Below are 10,672 nucleotides of genomic sequence, written 5' to 3' on the forward strand. Positions count from 1 at the left end.
TCGGCTAGGCGTGTGTCAGAATTGGCGGCTTTGTCATGTAAAAGCCCCTATCTGGTCTGCCAAAGGTGGTGTCATCCTTTCATTTGAACCAACCTATTGTTGTGCCTGCGGCTACTGGTGGCTTGGAGGATTCCAAGTTGCTTGACGTAGTCCGGGCTTTGAAGATTTATGTGACCAGAACGGCTGGAGTCAGGAAGACTGACTCGCTGTTTGTCCTGTATGCATCCAACAAGCTGGGTGCGCCTGCTTCAAAGCAAACTATTGCTCGCTGGATCTGTGGCACGATTCAGCAGGCTCATTCTGCGGCTGGGTTGCCGCATCCAAAATCAGTGAAAGCCCATTCCACGAGAAAGGTGGGCTCTTCTTGGGCGGCTGCCCGAGGGGTCTCGGCATTACAGCTTTGCCGAGCTGCTACTTGGTCGGGTTCAAACACATTTGCAAAGTTCTACAAGTTTGATACCCTGGCTGAGGAGGACCTTGAGTTTGCCCATTCGGTGCTGCAGAGTCATCTGCACTCTCCCGCCCGTTTGGGAGCTTTGGTATAATCCCCATGGTCCTTACGGAGTCCCCAGCATCCACTAGGACGTTAGAGAAAATAAGATTTTACTCACCGGTAAATCTATTTCTCGTAGTCCGTAGTGGATGCTGGGCGCCCGTCCCAAGTGCGGACTTTCTGCAATACGTGTATATAGTTATTGCTTACTAAAGGGTTATGTTATGTGGCATCATTTGAGTGATGCTTGTTTGTTGTTCATACTGTTAACTGGGTAAGTCTATCACGAGTTATACGGTGTGATTGGTGTGGCTGGTATGAGTCTTACCCTGGATTCCAAAATCCTTTCCTTGTAATGTCATCTCTTCCGGGCACAGTTTCCTTAACTGAGGTCTGGAGGAGGGGCATAGAGGGAGGAGCCAGTGCACACCAGGTAGTACTAAATCTTTCTTTAGAGTGCCCAGTCTCCTGCGGAGCCCGTCTATTCCCCATGGTCCTTACGGAGTCCCCAGCATCCACTATGGACTACGAGAAATAGATTTACCGGTGAGTAAAATCTTATTTTCAAACGTTGCCGTTTGGTTTATCCACGGCTCCGAGGATTTTCACCAAAGTGATAGCGGAGATGATGGTTCTCCTGCGCAAGCAAGGAGTCACAATTATCCCATACTTGGACGATCTACTGATAAAGGCGAGATCCAGGGACCAGTTGGTCCAAAACGTTGCAATCTCTATGTTAGTTCTTCAACAACATGGTTGGCTCCTAAACTTGCCAAAATCACAGTTGATACCGAAGACGCGGCTTTCGTTTTTGGGAATGATATTGGACACAGATCTACAGAGAGTCTTTCTTCCAGTGGAAAAGGCTCTGGAACTTCAGAGTGTGGTCAAACAAATTCTGAAACCAGCAAGAGTGTCAATCCATCATTGCATTCGGTTGCTGGGGAAGATGGTTGCGGCCTACGAGACCATTCAGTTTGGCAGGTTCCATGCCAGAGTGTTCCAGTGGGACCTGTTGGACAAGTGGTCCGGGTCCCATCTACACATGCACCAGATGATAATCCTGTCGTCCAAGGCCAGGATATCACTCCTGTGGTGGCTGCACAGCTCTCAACTCCTAGAGGGGCGCAGGTTTGGGATACATGACTGGATCCTGGTGACCACGGATGCAAGCCTCCGAGGCTGGGGGGCAGTCACAATGGGAGAAAGCTTCCAAGGAAAATGGTCAAGTAAGGAATCTTGTCTCCACATAAATGTTCTGGAGTTAAGGGCCATTTACAACGGCCACCTACAAGCGGAACATCTTTTCTTCGAGATCTGCCTGTACTGATCTAGTCGGACAATGTAACTGCAGTAGCGTACATAAACCGCGAGGGCGGAACGAAAAGCTGTGCGGCAATGGCAGAAGCCACAAGGATTTTCCGCTGGGCGGAAAAACATACAAGTGCTCTGTCAGCGATATTCATTCCAGGAGTGGACAACTGGGAAGCAGACTTCCTCAGCAGATACGATTTCCATCCAGGAGAGTGGGGCCTCCACCAAGAAGTCTTCGCAGAGGTGACAAGTTGTTGGGGAGTTCCTCAAGTAGACATGATGGCATCTCGTCTCAACAAGAAGCTTCAGAGATATTGTTCCAGGTCGGTTGAATGCAAAATCCTAGCCAGTAAGGCTATTCCCAGTGAAGTCATTCCCACACTTATTCAGGCCAGAAAAGGGGTAACGGCTAAACATTACCACCGTATTTGGAGAAAATATGTCTCTTGGTGTGAAGCCAAGGGAGCTCCTACGGAAGAGTTTCGCCTAGGGCGTTTTCTCCATTTTCTACAAGCAGGTGTGGATGCGGGCCTAAAATTGGGCTCAATCAAGGTTCAGATTTCAGCCTTATCAATTTTCTTTCAGAAACAATTGGCCTCCCTTCCAGAAGTTCAGACCTTCGTGAAAGGAGGGATGCAAATCCATCCTCTATTTGTGCCTCCTGTGGCACCATGGGACCTTAATGTGGTATTGCAGTTCCTTCAGTTATGTTGGTTTGAACCTTTGCGAAAGGTGGAGTTAAAATTCCTCACTTGGAAAGTGGTCATCCTCTCGGCCTTGGCATCTGCAAGGCGGGTGTCTGAGTTAGCGGCCTTGTCTCAGAAGAGCCCTTCTTTGATCTTCCATGAAGATAGAGCTGAATTGAGGACACGTCAGCAATTTTTACCAAGGTGGTTTCCTCTTTCCACATAAACCAACCTATTGTGGTGCCTGTGGCTACTGACGCCTTCGCTGAGTCAAAATCTCTGGATGTGGTCAGAGCTATGAAGATTTATGTCGCCAGAACGGCTCAGATTAGGAAGACAGAGGCTCTGGTTGTCCTGTATGCTCCCAACAAGGTTGGGTGTCCTGCTTCCAAGCAGACCATTGCACGCTGGATCTGTAACACGATTCAGCAGGCCCATTCCACGGCTGGATTGCCATTACCGGAATCAGTGAAGGCCCATTACACTAGGAAGGTGGGCTCATCCTGGGCGGCTGCCTGGGGGGTCTCGGCATTGCAACTTTGCCGAGCAGCTACTTGGTCGGGGTCAAACACTTTTGCAAAGTTCTTCAAGTTTGACACCTTGGCCGATGAAGACCTTAAGTTCGGTCAATCGGTGCTGCAGAGTCGTCCGCACTCTCCCGCCCGTTCTAGAGCTTTGGTATAACCCCATGGTCTAATGGTGTCCCCAGCATCCTCTAGGACGTATGAGAAAATAGGATTTTAATACCTACCCGTAAATCCTTTTCTCTTAGTCCGTAGAGGATGCTGGGCGCCCGTCCCGGTGCGTACTGTATCTGCAGTTAATAGTTATGGTTACACATATGTTGTGTTACGTTATTGTCAGCCTGTTGCTGACATAGTTCATGCTGTTGGCCTGTGTTCTGTTGAATGCCATGTTCTGCGGCATGGTTGAGGTGTGAGCTGGTATGAATCTCACCTTAGTTTAACAATAAATCCTTTCCTCGAAATGTCCGTCTCCCTGGACACAGTTCCTATAACTGGAGTCTGGAGGAGGGGCATAAAGGGAGGAGCCAGTTCACACCCTTTCAAAGTCTTAAAGTGCCCATGTCTCCTGCGGATCCCGTCTATACCCCATGGTTCTAATGGTGTCCCCAGCATCCTCTACGGACTAAGAGAAAAGGATTTACCGGTAGGTATTAAAATCCTATTTTATGAGATTTAAAATAAATGAATACCTTCACACAGACTATATTCTGCAGATAACAAGATTTATGTTCTTACCTGGTTAAATATCTTTCTTTGAAATCCATAGGGGACACAGGGCTTGACACTGGGTATAGAGCTGGACAATAGGACCGGGCACCAAACAGTTACATTTTTGACTCTGGTCAGCTAAGGCTCCTCCTCACTCTATACCCCGCCCCCAACCTGGCCAGGCCAGTTACATTAGGAAGCCCAAGGCAGGAGCAAGAAGAAGGAAGGTAAACACACAGATTCAAACACATAGAGAGATGGACAGTGCCAGGTGCGTCAGGGTAAGATCCCTGTGTCCCCTATGGATTTCAAAGATAGAAATTTATCCAGGTAAGAACATAAATCTTGTTTTCTTCTGCATTCCATAGGGGACACAGGGCCTGATGCTTGGAAGTCATAAAGCAATCCCCTTAAGGGTGGTGATGCTCCTGAGCTGTGCTAAGAACTCAGGAGCAAACATGTTAAATGTATAAAATTGAAGAAATATGTGTGGGTGTACGACCACATAGCCACCTGACAGACCTGCTCCACAGCGGGCCACCCAAGAAGTACAAACAGACCTGGTGGAATGTGCTCACAATACAGCCAGAACAGGATGATCAGATGCCACATAAGCATGGTGAATGGTCAAACAGATCCAACTGGACAGCGTCTGCTTGGACGCTGGGCAGCCATACTTATGAAAACCATAGAGCACAAAAAGTGCATCTGACTTACGGATCCCCTTAGAGCAGTCCACATAGATACAGAAAGCCTGAACCACATCCAAAGAAGCCTCTACAGGAGTAATCAGGATCCTGAAAGTCTTGTACCACAATCTTCTGGTAAATGTGGAAACTAGAAACCACCACAGGATGGTAATCCGGCCTGATCAGAGTGAAAAAACAAAAACAGAGCACAGCACTACAGCACCCCCAAGTCAGACACTTGTCAAGCTGACGCAATGGCTAGAAGGAAAAACAGTCATCCATGTCAGCCATGGAATATCCACAGAGTTCAAAGGTTCAAAAGGCGGAAATTGAAGAGCACAAAGAACCAAGGACAAGTCCCATGGAAGGGGCTGTACGCGAAGGACACTCCGCAAAAGAATGCAAACATTAGACATGAATGCAATTTATAATTGAAATAATACTGAAAGAGCAACACCTGGACCTTCAGCAAGGAAAGACACAAACCTGCATCCAATCCCGCTTGCATAAAAGACATGATTCGGCAAAGCTTAAATACTGCCGGGTAATAGTCCCTAGCTGAACACCAAGTAATGAAAACATGCCAAATCCTGGTAGAGGTAGGATTTTGGGCTTTCAACATGGTGCAAATTATTCTATTGGATAAAACCCTTGTCTCTTAACAAGGATGTCTCAAGAGCCACTCTGTCAAAGCTAGTTGGGACAGATCTGGATGCAGGCACAGGCCCTGGAAGAGCAGTTCCAGTTGCTGAGGAATACGCTGAGGAGCATCGATGGTGAGACTGAGAAGGTCGGCGTACCACGCTTGCCTTGGAAAATTCAGAGTTACCAGGGTCATGGTGCCACCCTCACGCTGCAACTTGCAGAGGACCTAAGGAATGAGAGATCAGAGGGAAGATGTATATGAGGTTGAACTCCCAATGGACAAACAAGACATCCACTAGTAGAGCCTCCGGATCCCTGGTGTATACACAGTACATTGAAATCTAGCAATTGTGGCGTGACATTATCCAATCTATGTATGGCATGCCAAAAGGCAATGCATGAAACTCAGTGATCCTTCCGGACTGCAAAACGAAGGAAACGCCGGTGCTTGGGTCAAATGGGTACATGCAAATAGGCATCCTGGATATCCAGGAAGGCCATGAAATTCCCCGGCTTCAACGATAAAATGATGGATCGCAGAGATGCCATTTGGAACTTTAGGATCCGAAGATATCTATTCAGGAATTTGAGGTTTAGGAACAGAAGAAACGCTCCATTGGGTTTCTGAACCAAGAACAGGTTGGTATAGAAAACCCCTGCCTCTCTGTGAAATTGGGATGGCCAATAATGACCTTGGAGGCCAGGAGAAAATTGATGGACTCCCGCAGAGCTGTTTCTTTTTCTGGATCTGTCGGCAAGAATATGAAAAAAAATTGGCTTGGGGGTCATCGCCGTAAGGTAAGGATGTAGCTCTGAAGACCACACACAGGCATCCATCATGGCACCCATCCAGATGTCTGGAAAAATCAAAAGCTAGCCTCCCATGCTGGGGTCCTCCAGATGGAGGCCTGTCCCATCACGCTGTGGACTTCTCGACTGGTTACACCCAAAATACACATTGGAAGTGTACTTTTTACACCATTTACAGTATGTAATGTATAAACACTTTAAACAGCATTTCTGTTGTTGCTGAACAATAGTGTGCTTTCTTTTTCTTTTCTTTTTTAATCTGTTTTATTTAATTTTCACAATGCAACACAGAGATGGCGTGATAAATGACATCAGAGATATACACATAATATTCATAGCGAGACTACACACCGTCTTAGAAAAAAATCAACAATAAAGATGAAAGATACTGTATGTGCATAGGTGACATAACCAAAGAAATGTAATGAAATCAACACCCAGAATGGGAAAAGATGGAGGAAAATGGGGAGGGGATAAAGGTTAGACAGGCATAGTACTCTACCAGGTGGTACTTGGCACACAAATCAGTTTTGTCATAAAAACAGGGTGTGTTAACTCAAAAACGTATTGATATAGTAATATTTATAGTCATGTAAGAATAAGTAGGTGATAAAACATAAATACTAAATTCTAGGAAGGAGTTATCCAGGAGCCTTCATTTGCCAATACAAATACCAGTTTGTATTTTGAAATGTATTTTATTGAAACAAAACATACCTTTTTCAGTGTCAGGAAGCATTGCCTTTCTATCAAAATATAACAATTGCATAAGAAACTTCTTAGACTCACTTTCTTAGCCATTGTTACAATAGTTGTTAGGTGTGGTCTCAATGTACAGTTATCAATGTTTGCACATAATAATGCTAGTGGGTCTGCCGTTAATTAAAGTGAAAAAATATTAGTATATTGAAGAACCACCCCCAAAATGTAATGACTTTCTGCATAACCGCACATTGTGAATAAGTGTAGCATGTGATAAATGGCATTTGGGGCATTGACCGGATTCCTCAGCTGTCATATGTCGCATTTGCCCCTGAGCAATGTAGGCATGGTAAATGACTCCTGAGCTGACCATAGCAAAGTACAGCTCGGATTGATCAAGTCTGTGTGTGTACTTTAGTTTTATAAGGAACAGTAAGTACAAAATGCAGTAAGGCCGCTAAACTATCCTCATCTGAATCGGAAGAGCTAGGGAGATCTGATGATGGAATGGAAAATGGCGGGCTATAAAGAGTTAGGTAAACAGAATTTGTCCTTCAGGAATTATAAGGAAAGTATGTGGCCACCTGTGTCAAAAAATATTTTATGACAGCAGTCCTTTTGGACTTCCAAATATTAAACCTTACATTGGGGGTCATTCCGAGTTGATCACTCGCTAGTAGTTTTTAGCAGCTGTGCAAACGCATTGTCGCCGCCTACTGCAGGGTGTATTTTCGCTTTGCAGAAGTGCGAACGCTTGTGCAGCAGAGCGTCTGCAAAATCATTTTGTGCAAAACAAGACCAGCCCTGTAGTTACTCTTCGTGTGTGTTGATTCTAACGACGGAGGGACGGCTTTTTACATCACACACCCACCCAGCGTTCGCCCAGCCACGCCTGCATTTTCCCCGACACGCCTGCGTTTTTCTAAGCACTCCCTAAAAACGGTCGATTGCCACCCAGAAACGCCCACTTTTTGTCAATCTTCCTGCATTGTGCCGTGCGACTGAAAGCTTCGCTAGAACCTGTGCAAAACCACAAAGAACTTTGTACCCATACGTCGCACGTGCACATTGCGGTGCATACACATGCGCAGAAATGCAGATATTTAGCCTGATCGCCGCGCTGTGAACAACGGCAGCTAGCGATCAACTCGGAATGACCCCCATTATCCAGACCAGCTGAGAATGAGGGATTGCCCCAAAAAGATGTATAGTGGGAACATAGGGGTTACATTTTAGATATTTATTAACAGATATCCAAGTACTGTAATTGTCTCCAAAAAGAATGTTATCTACTACATTGGGAGGTAATTGGGAGCATCCAATATGTAACAAAGCACTAGGGGAGTATGGTGCAAATAATTCTTGCTCCAAAACAATATTAGTGTAGTAATCAGTAGAATGAAACCAGTCAAGAATATATCTAAAAAAAGACGTCTTTCATGAAGGTTGCCAAATAAGGAAAACCCAGTCCTTGAGGACTACATGGCAACCAGAGTTTCTTTAAAGATGTATGGGGTTTTTTTCTCACCAAAGAAACTTCGAAATTTCCTTGGAGCATAGGCACACACCTTTCTTGGAGAGGCTAATGGACATCTGAATAATATATGAGAGTTTTGGGAAGATCATACTTTTAATAACAGCGACTCTACCAAGTAAGTTTAGAGGTAAGGGGGTGTGGCTTGGCTGGCAGCAGGAGCAAACGTGGTAGTGCAGAGCTCCAGCTTGCAGAATTGATAAAAGTGGGGTTTTGCCCCCTTCCCAGCATATAACCACACCTGGGCACACTATCTTAGCCCTGCTGATGCACCCTGTCCCGGAAGGATAGAGCTGCAGAGCCGGGGGAGACCTGTGCTGTTCGCTGCAGGTTGCGGCCTTCCTTCCTGTCTGGAGCCGGGACCTAGATTTCGGATGGTGGCTGCCGGGACCCGAACCACCTGCACCGCGGCTCTCATACACGCCGAGACCCCGCTCCCTAGTCCTCCGTTTGCCTCCTAAGTTCACCTGGTGTTGCCTCCCTGCAGATGGCCGGCGGCTGGGGAACTAGTTGGAGGCGGTGGCCGGAGTGCTCCTCACCAGCGGGTGGTGGCTGTCTTTCCCCTGACCCTGCAATCACTCTGCTGCGTGGATGGGCGGTTTCTGATGCAACGCGGTCACTGGCGAGACTGCGGTTGGTGCCTCCCGCCCCCTGCGGCATCGGATCTTGCAAGGCGGTGTGGCTGTCCGGCATGAGTGGGTGAGTGTAGTCCCCATATCTTTGGCTCTCCCCCCTCCTCTTGCCCAGTCTACAAGCCCAGCTAACTATTCCTCTGGAGTGGAGAGAAGGTGACTCCCCTTCTCTGCCCAGCACACGCTTTGTTCCCCCATCGGTTATTGCTTACTACACAGCACTGCAGTTTGGGTCCATTTTCTTCATTCCTGCTGTTACTTATTTCTGATGCTCTGGTGCCCTCCAGTAGTGGAAAATAATTATTATGCTCTTACCTGCAAATTTGCTTGAAATAATGCTGTCCAGCTAGCCATTTCTATCCTGGGGGGAATGTGCCACCGCTGGCCCTGACAGGATGTTGTTCTAATCACATAACGGTCTCCAGTGTTCTCTTGGTGACACTGCATTGCCCCATGGTGAGAGGTAAGAGAGGCTCACAAGGGAGAGGAAGAAAATCGCACAAAGGGACCTCTGCAAGTATGATGAGTACCCCATCTTCCACCGATATGAGACAATTTCTCCTCCTCCAGGGCTCCACCCCCACGGACGATACTTGTCCACCCTCTACCCCACACCTTTCGCATGTCTCGGACTCTTCCTCTCGAGTCGGGGCCCGCATGGCAGATCAGCTCACGCTGCAAGAGCCAGGAGGCATGTCACAGATTTTACACCTTCTTCATGCCCTGCCAACGAAGCAAGACTTTGAACAACTGGAGAGTAGACTCAGAAAAACAGTCCAATCGGAGGTCACTGCCGTTCAATCTGAGATATCTCACATTGGATCCCGAGTAACTTCCTTGGAAGGCTTTTCTTCAGACACGGCCGCATCCCGCAATGCCCTCAGGGCCACAGTTATCATACAAGCGACAAGCCTTCAACAGCTTCAAGAGTGTCTTGATGATTTGGATAACCGTGGGAGGAGAAATCACTTGAGGGTTTGGGGGGTCTCAGAGGACATCCCACCCCAAGGACTTATTGACTTTCTCATGAAGATCTTTAAGGGGATCCTGCTTCCATAATTGAATTTGACAGGGCTCATCGGGCTTTGAGACCCAGAGGGGCACCATCAGACCGACCACGTTACATCATATGTCGCTTACATTATTACTCGGAAAAAGAGGAACTCCTCCGCAAAGTTCGTCGTTTGGATGTGATTGAGATTGATGACCACAGACTCCAGATTTTTCAAGATCTATCATGGTCAACCCTTCAAAATGCGCAGGGCTCTACAACCGCTTACTGTGGAGCTCCGAAAGCTAGGGATTAAGTATAGATGGGGCTTCCCTTTCAGCTTGCAGGTTTCGCATAATGGAAAGTTGTATTCATTTAACAACTCAACTGATATGCCCCCCTTTTGTCAAGCACTAGGGGTGCCCCTGGTCACCCTTCCGGACTGGCAGGAGCCCCTAACTCGCTCAATCCCACCGGAACTCTCTCACCCTGATAATGATTGGCAACTTGCCCACCATAACCCGAAACCCCCTAGGGAACAGCGGACCCCTACTCAGATGACATCGAAGTGAAGGTCCCTAAGGGTTTAGGTGGTTCGCATACTCCTTTCCGAGATACTTAACTATGTTTTAAGCGACCCCTGCTGGGTGAATGATGTTCCGTGTCGTGATGCGCCTTTTCCCTTGTAGGGACACTCTCGTGGCAACGATATAATTTTTGGTCTGATAGGTATTTACCCAACCCTCTAGAGTTGCCGGATAGGGCCATTGGTTACGAGTCCTTTCGTTTTTCTAATGTTATGTGATTCCATCGTTATTCTAATTTCTGAATGTTATACTGAATTAGCTGTTAAGGCCATGTTGTCACAGGCCCCAGTTCCCCTACACCGCCCTAGTACTCTTGGTCTCTGGCGTGCTACATGCATCCGAGCTCCCAAGTGG

The sequence above is a fragment of the Pseudophryne corroboree genome, chromosome 2 (genome assembly GCF_028390025.1).
Source record: "Pseudophryne corroboree isolate aPseCor3 chromosome 2, aPseCor3.hap2, whole genome shotgun sequence".
NCBI lineage: Eukaryota > Metazoa > Chordata > Amphibia > Anura > Myobatrachidae > Pseudophryne > Pseudophryne corroboree.